At 47.9% G+C, this 13,348-nt stretch overlaps 1 long non-coding RNA gene across 1 annotated transcript; it reads right to left on the bottom strand.

Annotated features, from left to right (window-relative positions):
• Positions 1-1,444: 1,444 nt before the first annotated feature.
• On the bottom strand, positions 1,445-13,142 carry LOC149333722 (uncharacterized). Its single transcript, XR_016285314.1, has 3 exons — positions 12,783-13,142; positions 11,692-12,230; positions 1,445-2,156 (listed from the first exon to the last, which is right to left on the bottom strand). It is a non-coding gene; the product is annotated as an uncharacterized LOC149333722 (long non-coding RNA).
• Positions 13,143-13,348: the final 206 nt, after the last annotated feature.

Genomic DNA, 13,348 nt, shown 5'->3' with positions numbered 1-13,348 from the left:
TAAAAGCATAGTAACTTAATAAAGTAACACGATATGCAGTACAAAAGTAAAAAGAACAAAATGTAGGCCAAAAACGAGACGACCTTAAGAAAGTTTCATGTTAATAGAGGGTCAGTTTCTAACAAAAGCTTCTTGATTTTTTTCTTAAAACTATTTAGAGAAATGGTAAATTCAGTTTTAACGCTAAACACATTGAGAATAGTTGGTACCTGATAATTCAAACTTTGTTTGCCGTAGTTTGTACGGATTCTTGGTACTACTTTCATTATTTTGCGGAAGGGGTACCTCATTGTCGGGGTGTCATTGGTGGAATCATATAATCGATTTTTGTGTATATGCTGCAGCAGGCGAAAGTTATAAATCTGCTTAGTGTTTAGTAGACTGTATTTTCTAAAGAGTGGGGCAGTTGGCAAATTTAACGTAAGCCATAAAATCCTTCTAATGCCCGTAAGGCTCTTTTTTGGAGTGTGTGAAGTTTTTCAATGTTAGCAGCTGTCGTGGTTCCCCAGACTAAAATACAGTACGATAGCCTGGAATAGAAAAAGGCATAATATATTGCTAGCTTAAGCCAGACAGGTATTAGAGGTGCAATTTTATACAGGCATCCAACAGCTTTACTTAGTTCTGTAGTTAGCTTTGAAACATGTACATTCCAGGATAGGGTTTCATTAAACCAAACGCCAAGAAATTTTTGATTAGTAACCCGACTTATTGTAGTGTTTGCATATCGTATATTGATAGGTTGCGATATGAGTGCATTAATAGGTCTGAAAATAATGTAGTTGGTTTTTGTCAGGTTTAAACTTAGATTGTTATTTTGCAACCACAAATGAAGTTCCTTTAGATAAGAATTTACGCTTGTTTCTAACTCCGACATGGAAGTTGCAGAAAAGAAAATATTAGTGTCATCCGCATACATAATTAAATAAGGTGACCCTGGTATTTTGGAGAAGTCATTAATATAGGTGATAAACAGGAGTGGTCCTAATATTGACCCCTGTGGCACTCCCTGTCTAATAGCACAGTGATTGGAAGATACATTATTTACCTGCACATACTGAGATCTATTACATAAGTAATCATTTAGCAAATCTAACGCAGTACCACGAATGCCATAACTTCCTAGTTTTTGCAATAAGAGTTTATGCTGCACACAGTCGAATGCCTTACGAAAATCCAGAAAGAGACCAAGCGTATATCTTCGATGTTCGATATTTTCAATAATTTTCTCCTTCACAGTTAATAAAGCTTGTTCTGTGGATTTGTTCTTCATAAATCCGTATTGCGAACTATCGATAATGTTATATTTATGAAAGAAGCCCATCAGCCTGCTATTAATGACGCCTTCAAAAACTTTAGAAAATACTGACAGGACAGAAATAGGTCGATAATTAGACATTTCAGTTTTATCGCCCCCTTTGAATATTCATGCTGTTGTGCAGTGGGAACTAGAACAAAATTCTGGGTTTCAGAGCCCACCTCATAAAAATGAAGCTCTTCCCTCCACTTCTGCGCAGAGTAGGTCATTTCCATTGGGTGAGCCTGAGGCGCTTCTTGCTAGCATTCAGGCTGGTTCTAACCCTCAGTCACAAAGTTTGGAAATGGAAGGCTTTCGCACTCTGACTGCAGCTCTTCTGCAGGACCTCATGAACGTAAAGGACGACTCGGCTGATCCATGACGTCACTGAAGTGGTGGCAGTCTGTAAATTACTTTTGTTTGTAAAAAACTGATGCGTACGCGTTTCTTTGTATGCGTCTCGGGAAGTCAAAAATACATGCACGCTGTTTCAGTTATTATTTATTTATTTATTTATTTATTTATTTATTAGAGATACTATCAGTCCGGTCAGGACCAAGATAGGAGTGATACAAGGTACAGATTACGAAAGCAATAATACGGTAGGTTTTGAGCCTTCAGCGTGGCACTGCGGTAGTTACAGTTGACCTTTCGCGGAGTGACGTCATACCAGTTGCGAAAAAAAGGGCCCCCAGCTCGATCAGTCGGTGCAGGGCGGCGGTAGTCACGGCGGTGAGCCTCGCGCTCCTCTCACCAGTGGCGCTACAGTCGAGGTGACGTCATACCAGTTGCGAAAAAAAGGGCCCCCAGCTCGATCCGTCGGCGGAGCATGGCGGGTAGTCACGGTGGATCTTTCTCACTGCGTACAAAGATAGTTTGCCATGCCGTCTACTGCCACACAGAAGGAGAAGGCAGCTCGCCAGTGTGAAGCCAGGAAGAAACAACGAGCTTTCGCAACCTACCAGGCTTAACGAAGCTAAGCCTCTGCCAATTTTTTAGACAACCCCCTCGCATTGCGAAAGCAGAGGCGGCTCAAGGCCGGCCCCCATACTGCCGAAGTCTTGAGATGACCATTAGCAGGAAAGAAGTTGCGGGCGTATGCGACTCCCTTTTTTGGTTGTTTTAATTCTTTGTGGTTCCAAGGTCCCAGAATCCAGAGTCGAAGCCTAGGGCTTCTTTTTAGTCGTCCGTTAATTTTTTCCTCCAAGATGGCGGCCATGCAGTGTCAAAAGTGTAGGTGCCTACGTGTTCTTGTTGCGCTTTTTGGTGTTTGCTTTCTCGACACCGACTGTGTGGCGCCGTGAGTGCCTCACCCGCTAGTGGCCGAGGACTTTAAAAAGGGGGCCGTATGGGCACGAACTTCAGTCCGCTCGTCAGTGGAGACACTGCTGCCGCGAACACCCGGGACTCCGAGCCGCCGCACCGCATCCGCGAAACCGCAAGCTGCCCTGGAAGGACGTCACCTTCGGGGGGCCGCACTGACTGCGTGCTTGAGGATGGACTGCAGCCGCGCTCCCCGATTGACTGTGTGTTTGTTCCCCTTCTGAACTTTTATCGACTGTAGCTAATTGGACTCTCACTTGTGTTCTGACCTGTGTAGACATATTCAATGTATAACTTAATTCAGTGTATTTAATGCTATTTTTTTCTGACATTGTTTTGTAGAATGTATATTACGCTTCTGTGAAAGCAGCCGCATTCTTCAGTTGAACTATAAATGTTGTTTTGTTGTTGTTACCTCGTAGCACGCCTCTGTCTCATTCACTACGTTTGCTTACCGGCTACGCCGGGCATCAAACGGCCACCCCCCTCATTGTCAGGACTCGGTGATGACGTCGTGTAATTGCCGAACCCGTGACACAATTAACTGGTGTCCGCGACAGGACGTTTGGTGCAAAGAAAACGTGGTGAACTGAGAGGGAGACTTGTTGAGGTGTTGAACTGTGCCGACTTATTAGAGAGGCGTCGTGTATGAACAGGATTTTCTTTTTGCTGAGCTTCTAGCTGTGTTATTCGAAGTGTTCTTGGAGATAGAAGCATGGATTTGGAAGGGTCGATAGCGATGGGTAGCCAGTTGGGGCTGACGAGCACGGAGCTCAGAAAATGGGTGGAAGATAAGCAGCACGAAGAACGGGCGTTTGCCCGAGAGAGAGCGGAGGGCGAGTGCGCGGCCGCGGAGGCAGCTGACGAACGTCAGATAGAGATGATGCGTTTGAAAATATTGTGTCAGCCACTAGAGAAAGAGACTAGAGAGAAAGAAGGGAGCCAGGACAAAGGTGATTTGATGTTGAACACAAGTAAACTCCTGATCCCATTTGACGACCGGAAAGATGATTTAGATGCTTATATAAGACGATTTGAAAGCATTGTGAAGAGCCAGTGGTCGACAGCGCTAGCTAAGTGTCTGAGTGGGGAAGCACTTAGTGGTTACGGGCGTTTGCCACCAGGTGATGCAGCGGATTATACCAAGGTGAAAACCGCCCTTTTGAAGCGATTTTGGTTCAACCTCGGAAGGGTTCCGAGAGGAATTCAATACTCGAAAACCGGCGGATAGCGAAACTGCAGCTCAGTTCTCAGCGCGTCTCAGCCACTATTTTGACCGCTAGATCGAGCTTTCAGGCATCAAGACTGAGTTTCAGGAACTCAGAGAGCTCCTCATTAAGGAAAGGTTCCTACAGGGCTGTCATTCCAACATGGCACTTTACCTGAAGGAGAGAAAAGCAAAATCGCTAGGAGTAAGTTGGACCTAGCTGACCAGTTTTTTAAAGTGCAAGGAAGCCTGAATCTCTCCAAATCGACAGCCGAGACGATGCCGGGAGGCCCGAAAGTGAAGGAAAGAGAATCAATCAACGAGCACAGCCTCGCTGTTACCTTTGCAACCGCATTGGGCATCAGGCTTCACAGTGCCGTACCCACACCAGTAACAGTCATAGCGTCACCTGTTTCAAGTGCGGGTGAAAGGGACACAAGGCGGATGCGTGCCACTCAGCGGTAAAGGATAGGCCACAGGCATCGTGCGTCTACTCACCCGCCAAGAACGTTAATGAGGAGAGCATTCGCGATGGCTACCTGGAGCTCAAAAATGGGGACAAAATTCCCATTGTTAACGCGGTCATGATGACTCGATCGGAGTTCCTCGTTGAAGGACTGCCGGTGGTGGCTGGAACGTTGGGAGGCAAGAGCATATCGGTATTGCGGGATACCAGATGCAATACGGCGATCGTGAGACAAGAGCTCATCGTCGATGACCAGCTCTCAGGAGAGAAGAGGCCAGTTTACTTAGTGGATGGAACAGCTAAGATGCTGCCTGAGGAACTGGTTCACATCGACACCCCATATTTTTCTGCGATTATCATGGCGCTCTGCATGGAGGAGCCGCTGTATGATTTAATTATTGGAAACGTAGAAGGCGCAAGAGCTCCAGATGACCCGAAGGGATTGGTTGAACAACCGGTCAGCAACGAGCTCGTTGAAGAGGAAGTTGCAGCGGTTGTAACTAGAGCAAAAGTAAGGGAGCAAAACAAGAAGTTCCAAGCGCTTAAAACCCCCGACGTCGCAGTGGAGTCGCGAAGGATGAGTTATGCAGAGGAGCAAGCAGAGGACCAGTCGCTCAAACATTGCTTCTCCCAAATTGGAAAGAAACATGTGCAGGGATTCGGAAGGCAAAATCGAATTCAAGATAGAGGATGAGGTACTGTATCGAATCTACACCGAGAAAACTGGCCGGATCGTGCGTCAGCTGCTTGTCCCAAATTGTCATCGCGCGGCGGTGCTCAAAACTGCGCACGACGGAATAATGGCCGGACATTCAGGCGCTCAGAAGAGGAAGGACCGGATTTTGGAAGATTTTTTCTGGCCGGGTATCACCGCGGACGTGAAGAGATTTGTCGCGTCCTGTGACATATTCCAGAGGACAATCCCGAAGGGCCGGGTCGCCCGGGTGCCGCTGGGGAGGACGCCACTCATCGAAACGCCATTCAAAAGAGTGGCCATAGACATTGTGGGCCCAATCCAGCCCCCCTTCTAAACATGGCATCCGGTACATCCTGCCCTTAATGGATTATGCAACCCGGTACCAAGAGGCCGTAGCGCTGCCAAGCGTGGAAACTGAGAAGGTCGCTGAGGCACTGGTTGAAATGTTTTATCGGTTTGGAGTCCCTAACGAAGTCATAAGCCAGCGGGGCACCAATTTTACTGCTGACTTGATGAAGGAGGTGGCCCGACTACTCTCCATATGCCAGCTGCATACCACGCCGTACCACCCCATGGCTAACGGGATGGTCGAAAAATTCGCCGAAAAGCTGCTAGACTGGGACCGCTATCTGGCGCCGTTGCTGTTCGCATACAGGGAGGTCCCACAGGCAAGTTTGGGCTTTTCACCCTTCGAGCTTTTGTATGGGCGGCACGTGAGGGGACTCCTGGCCATTTTAAAGCAGCTCTGGACAAACCATCACCTAGGCGAGGAGGCGAAGACCACATACCAGCACGTGTTTGACCTCCATAACCGACTGGAAGACACATGCAAACTAGCGCACGAGGAGCTCGAAAAGGCTGGGGTGCTCTACGCAAAGCTGTACAACCGGAAAACCAGAGAGAGGATGTTTGATCTGGGAGACAAGGTCCTGATTTTGCTGCCTACGGACAACAACAAGCTACTGGTTCAGTGGAAGAGGCCCTTCGAGATCAAGGAGAAGAAAGGAGAGGCCGACTAAGTTATCGAGATGGCCGGAGGAAGGAAGAATTTTCACGTCAACCTGTCACGTCAACCTGCTTAAAAAGTACGAAAAGCGGGAAAGCCAGCCAATAGAACGCGTGTTCCACGCGATCTGCGGCGTCACCAAATCGGACAGCGGGGGAGCCATTCCTGTTCCGGCGCTTGAACAGTCAGAGGGCGAGCGAGATGTGAAGCTTTCTGATGATTTGATGGCGGATCAACGGAGACAGCTCCGAGAAGTGATTTCAGAACACTCTCGCATCTTCTCCGATGTCCCGGGCAAGACGGACTGGGCCGAGTGCCGGTTAGAGCTCACTACCCACACTCCGGTCCACGTAAAACAATACCCACTTTGTTTGCGACGAGAGAAGCCGTAGAAAGAGAGATGCAGCAGATGGAGCGGCTGGGAATAATCGAGAAGTCCCAGTCACCCTACAATTCACTGGTCCTCTTGGTGAAGAAACCAGATGGCACGAACTGGCTTCGCATTGAATTCAGACGCCTGAACGACGTCCTGGTTGCCGATTTGGAGCCAATGTCCAGAGCAGACGCGGTCTTCGCTGCAGCTGGATAGAAGAAATACTTCTCAAAGGTAGACTTTGCCAAAGGATATTGGCAAATCCCATTGACTGAGAAGTCCAAGCCCAAGACGGTGTTTTCAACGGCATCGGGACTCTTTCAATTTCGTTGTATGCCGTTAGACTGCCCCGGCAGTATTTTCAAGATTGATGCAACGAGTGGTGGAGCGAATTCCCGGAGTGCAGCACTATTATGATGATGTCCTCGTTGCCAGTGCTACGTGGGAGGAGCATCTCTCTTCACTGAGGCAGCTGTTTGCGAGAATCGAGACGGCCGGCCTGACAGTACGACCAAGCAAATGCGAATTCGGGTTGGAAAGCATCGAGTACCTCGGGCATCGCATTGGCCGAGGTGAGCTGGCACCGCTCGGGAAAACGCTCGACAAGATACAGGCGGCACCAACTCCTCGAACAGCCGCCGCGGTGGCTCAGTGGCTATGGTGCTCGGCTGCTGACCCAAAAGACGCGGGTTCGATCCCGGCCGCGGCGGCTGGAATTTCTTTGGAGGAGAAATTCTAGAGGCCCGTGTACTGTGCGATGTCAGTGCACGTTAAAGAACCCCAGGTGGTCGAAATTTCCGGAGCCCCTCCACTACGGCGTCTCTCATAGCCTTAGTCGCTTTGGGACGTTAAACCCCATAAACCAAACCAAACCAAACCAACTCCTCGAACAAAGCGTCGGGTACGTGCTTTCCTTGGCTTGTCGGGGTATTACCGCGACTTCATCCCCGACTACGCAATAATAAGCGTGCCCCTCACCCTGCTGACGGAAAAAGGAGAGAGGAACATTGTAAAGTGGACGCCGGCCCATCAGGAAGCCTTCGAAGAGCTCAAGTGTCAGGTCTCAAGCCCTCTGATACTACGGCTGCCAGACTTCTCCTAACAGTTTGTGCTGCGCACGGATGCCTCTGATACCAGCCTTGGCGCGGTACTAATGCAGCGGCATGACAGAACGCTTCACCCGGTGGCATACACTAGCAGAAAGTTGCCCCCCAGAGAAGCAGCATACAGCCCCATCGAGAGAGAGTGCTTAGCGTTAGTTGGGGAATACGGAAGTTTTCCTCCTATATCTGTACGGGGTGCCTTTCATAGTTCAGATGGACCATCAACCACTGAGCTACATCAAACGAGCAAAACAGCTAAACAGCAGAGTCCTGCACTGGAGCTTGCTGCTCCAAGAATATCAGTTCACCGTCGAGCACATAAAGGGCAAGGACAATGTCGGTGCTGATTTTCTTAGCAGCCTGTAGATTTGTCGCGCGCAATGAATTTGCACTGTTAAAGGGACAGTGAGGAGAGCTGTAATATTTTTTTAAAGCAAAATCTGATAGTTCGGCATTTCATGGCTTTGTTGCCGCTTTGCCGGCAGCGAAAGGTGCATTTATTTCTAAGAAATTTGGATTCGAGGTTGAAAAAGTTTTTCCCGCCGCTCTGATTCAAACTTGGGATTCTCTTATGACGACATAGGACTAAGTGACGTGAAACATGACGTAACGCAGACTCCGTGATTTCTGGCGGCGAGCAGTGCGGCCTAGCAGCAGCCGAAAAGAAAGCTACTGCCGACCACACATTATCTATCGGCTATTGCGGCCGTCGCTACCGTCGCTTCATTTACGTTTGCACCGGCGTTTTGCCAGCGTTACGATGGATCCCGTTCTTGAAGTAGTCAACGAAGTTCTCGCAAATAGACACCTTTACCATACTGTGTACCTTGCTACCGTTAGCGGAATACCGGGAGCCCGCCAGCGCCGGTGAGCAGGCGCTGATTGGTCCCGATGCTGCAGGCGCGCGTGTAGTTGCCGGGGACGCGGCGCCATCTGCAGACGCCAAGGAGATTTGCGCATGCATTGGCTGCGCCTCAGTGATTCGTAGCTTCTCGTGTCCTAGGGTTGCTAGAACCATTGGTTCTAGCAACACTGTTTTGTCTTATGACGTCATCACGCTTGTACTTGTGAGTTTGGCCTGTGGCGACGAAACCTGTATTTTGGTTCTTGCTGTTTTCTATGTTACAAGAGCTTTGTTGTCAGTATTAGTGGCGTTTTTGTAATCAGGAGCTGGTATTCTGTCGATACAAGCCAACTTCAATTTCTCCTCAGTGTCCCTTTAAGCATTCAAGTATTATGGTGCATGTATACACGCTGACTTGAATTGTGTGCTAGTTAAATGTAAGTGATTAGGTTACGCGCTGTATATTTGTGTACGGGCCTGCCCGCCGACTTCTGTGGGTTTAGAATATTATCCGATATTCCGGAAGTGGGGGGCCGTGGCACAGAAGTGGCGGCAGCCTGTAAATTACTTTTGTTTGTATAAAACTGATGCGTCCGCGTTTCTTCGTATGTGTCTTGGGAAGAGCAAGAATACATGCACGCTGTTTCAGTTATTTAGACAACCCCCTCGCATTCAGAGGCGGCTCAAGGCCGGCCCCCATACTGCCGAAGTCTTGAGCTGACAATTAGCAGGAAAAAAGTTGCGGGCTTATGTGACTCCCTTTTTGGTTGTGTTTTAATTCTTTGTGGTTCCAAGGTCCCCGAATCCAGAGTCGAAGCCTAGGGCTTCTTTTTAGTCGTCCGTTAATTTTTTCCTCCACGATGGCGGCCATGCAGTGTCAAAAGTGTAGGTGCCTACGTGTTCTTGTTGCGCTTTTTGGTGTTTGCTTTCTCGACACCGACTGTGTGGCGCCGTGAGTGCCTCACCCGCTAGTGGCCGAGGACTTTAAAAAGGGGGCCGTATGGGCACGAACTTCAGTCCGCTCGTCAGTGGAGACACTGCCGCCGCGAACACCCGGGACTCCGAGCCGCCGCACCGCATCCGCGAAACTGCAAGCTGCCCTGGAAGGACGTCACCTTCGGGGGGCTGCACTGACTGCGTGCTTGAGGATGGACTGCAGCCGCGCTCCCCGATTGACTGTGTGTTTGTTCCCCTTCTGAACTTTTATCGACTGTAGCTAATTGGACTCTCACTTGTGTTCTGACCTGTGTAGATATATTCAATGTATAACTTAATTCAGTGTATTTAATGCTATTTTTCTCTGACATTGTTTTGTAGAATGTATATTACGCTTCTGTGAAAGCAGCCGCATTCTTCAGTTGAACTATAAATGTTGTTTTGTTGTTGTTACCTCGTAGCACGCCTCTGTCTCATTCACTACGTTTGCTTACCGGCTACGCCGGGCATCAAACGGCCACCCCCTCATTGTCAGGACTCTGTAATGACGTCGCGTAATATTTCTACACATCACTGGTACAAGTAGTCAAAAAGAATGCTCATAATGCTACCCAAGCTGCAAAGCAAATGTTAGGCAAGCAGCCATCACTACTGAAACACACTGCTAGTACGAAAAACCTGGAGAAGCAGCCAGATTATTGACCCAGAAAGCACCGCACCTCTGCATCTGCTGCGTCTACGCGCTTTCCAGCACCTGCGGTTTTGCAGCAGGACTACTTGAAACACATTTCATTTATTTTAGCCTCAGGGCTTTCGCATTGCAGGGCTTTCGCATCATTCTGAATGATGCGGAGGTTCCTGTCATTCATACCGATAGCAACCATAAATTTTAGTGTTTGGCGCAGTTATCACACATGGTGCAGGAAATGTAGTCCATTGCTTCTCCTGCAGGCTGCCCTTGTTAAATGTTCTGCGGCATAAATAGTGTGTCATGCATAGTGGTGGTCTGCTCTGGATGCTGGTAGTGTGTGTGTTGCTAAACTAGTCGTCTTCAGGTAGGTGGCTTCGGTGTTAGCTACCATTGCAGTATTTTTTCTGTTGGCAGAACCAGGCATGAAGTAATAGTGCAGTGTGGCTCTAGGCTTTCTGTTTCGCTCTAACCATGAACCGACTAGCCCAACATCATGTCTTACTAGGCTTTCTGTTGCAGTGGTGTGCTCTGAACCGTAGGTATTCATGTGTGCTGCTCGAACAGTCGTCTCGAGGTCTTGCTGTACCATGTACCTGGATAAGTGCTGTGCCTGGCACAACCAGATGCAGCACTTGTAGTACCTGCTGAAATCAAAGGCACACAAGTATTTTAGACGCCTTACTGAACACAAATGAGGTGTCTCCGTAGCTTCCTGTGTGGCGAGGTATGATCATTGCTGTTCAGTTATTCTCGAAAGTGATGTGCTTTTTTTATAGCAGGAGTCCGGCACACTTCTGGGGGGCTTGCTGTCCACCCGGCTGCAGATAGCTGGACGTGCCCAGACATGTATCCTTTGTCCAATGGTCAGCTTGGGAACCAATATCATATGCAGAACAAAGACTGATTAAGCCAAACCAGCACACATTTTTCTCTCGGCAGAACCTGCCTGCTAGAGAGCGCGGATCCCAGGTGGCGGATAGGGAAGCGCCTATCGCAGTCGGGCCCTGCTCCTCTGCATTTTGTAGTCACTTGCAAGACGCTGTTAGCAGGAAAAACCTTGAAAAAACTGATTCATTATGCCTGCAGTTAATTCCCCATGACTGGCATAGGTGCAGTTGAGGCTAGTGTGATAAGAATGGTGCTTGCACCCGCGGACCAACAGGTGTTGATTTCAGCAGGATCCCGCCTACTTGCCAAGCATGCACCGGGAGGATTCTGCAAATACACCTATACAAGACAATAAACTGTTTTACAACTGCTATGCTAAGTGGCCTTGTGCATCTTTTTGTATTTTGCCACAAGGGTGAAATACAGAGCTATATGTTAAGTTGTGAAAGAGCAATGAAGCCACCAAACTTGATTTTGAGATGTTGCTAAGCAAATATATTTCCTATGATTCAGTTGTGTATGGCAGTTCGATGAACTGCAGAACAAAACTTTGTGATGCAATTGGAAGGTTCATACCTTGAGTTAGCTGTAAGATATTCGTAACCATGTCAGTATGTTGATTCACACATCAGCAGGGTAGTTGAATTCTGAAAGTTTTGGTCCACCACCGCAGTTCTATAACCCTTTTAAACAACTTATAGAGCAGTTGAATTGCAAATAAGCCGCTACTACACAGAAACTGAAGCACATTCCAAAAAAGTGGTCTGGATGCATTGCAAGCAAAAATGGTCCGAGGTGGTACAGTACTTTACCCTGCCAGTGGCAAGCTGAAATGCTGTTTTGGTGCACGTGATGCTTACCTTTGGTCACTTGGACGATGCACAAGCTTGTCCGTCAGGAGAGACTTTGTGACCTTAGCAAGGCAATGTTGTCAGCAAATCGCAGAATACTAAGATATTGTCCATTAATTGTTTTCCCTGAGTGTTCCGACAATAATTCTTGCATGCAAGTGAACAATGGAGAAATTGTCTTACTGTACACCATCATTCTTTATTCAACTTTTATTGCTTTCTCTATGGGGCCTATTTAGTTGCACAGCCAGTGTAAATATCTTGCAGTACTTTCGCATATGCCTCTTCTGCACCTTGGTTCCGCAACGTCTTGATGACTGCTGGTTAACAGTTAGCTTTCTCAAAATATATGACTGCTATATAAAGGGGTTGGTTTCACTGCATCTCTCTACCAGCCGGTTGATAGTGCAGACATGATCTATTGTCAAGCAGTGTTGTGCGGTACATGGCTACAAACCGTGGCATCCTACAAGAACGGTTTGCTCAACGTGCTCTCTTCACCTTCAAGCCTTGTCTCTCAAGTTCTGGGATGCAACCCGGGCACCATACTGCAAGAGGCAAGTATACCTCAATACATTGACAACAGCAGTGCAATATTGGAATGCTTCCATGCAAATCTGGGCTACCACGACGGGCAGTAAAAGACGCAAAATATCAAGCGCCAAAAACTACTCAATTCATGCAGGCAAAGCAAAAACGGCCACACGATTGCAAAGAACGAGAGAGGTGCCTCCTTTTTTTTTTGCTGCAATCCATAAACTGCATAAGTTTAGCATATTGGGTAGCGGTCAGACCAGATATGTGCAGTGCTTCAACGCTAAACAGGCATCGTAGAATGATTACTTCGGTGAACCCGCTGCATAGGCGCGACCAAAATGCAGAGCACACTTCGACATGCTAACTCTTCTCATGCGTTCCGCAGTCTGCTTTCAGCACTCGCGCCAGCTACGGCGGCCGCACTGGTGCTTGAATGAAGAATGATAACACGTAAGGAATTCAAGTTTGAATAACATAAGCAGTTACTAAGAATAAGCAGTGCAAACGCATCGCAAAGTTGTCAGCATGCCACCCAAGGATTTTTTACGTTCTACATCACTCACGTTGACAGCCGCCACCACCGTCATCACAATCGCTCGCATTCCATCCTCTCGGTGCTCTAATCCTGAGCCACCAGCTGGGTAACAGTAGACACACTCGCTCAATACTCGCAAAGTCCACGACAGCTTTTGCTCTTAACCAGAGCAGTTAATGCAAATAAAACTCGGCGCCGCTACTGCTCCGCCATATTTGAATTCGTTTACCGGATTTGTGCTAGGCTTGTGGCCAGTCTTGACCCTCGATGGATACAGGCTCGTAAATTCGCAACGCGGAAGTACATTTTTTCTTTACAGTGATTCCGAAACTGCCTTATTTTATTGAACAGCACAACTCTGAAGGCGCACTGCAAGGTTTTTTTTTGCATTTTTCCACTGAGATACGCTGGTTGTTGCCTTTACTACCTTTACCTATGAATGAAAGTGATCCTTGCGAGGCGATATAGAAAAAAAAAATTTTTCCCCATATTCTTCCTGAGCGATGCAGCGTTGGCCCGTCAGGTTGATGCCAATTTTACAGGTCTAAATTATCAGCTAGTGCTTTTGCGCACCTCGAATTCTGCAATACTGTG

This window comes from Amblyomma mixtum, chromosome 8 (assembly GCF_055824585.1).
Source record: "Amblyomma mixtum isolate Tamu chromosome 8, ASM5582458v1, whole genome shotgun sequence".
Taxonomy (NCBI): Eukaryota; Metazoa; Arthropoda; class Arachnida; order Ixodida; family Ixodidae; genus Amblyomma; species Amblyomma mixtum.
Note: the sequence above shows the minus strand (reverse complement) of the source record. Positions and strands in the feature narration are given on the sequence as shown.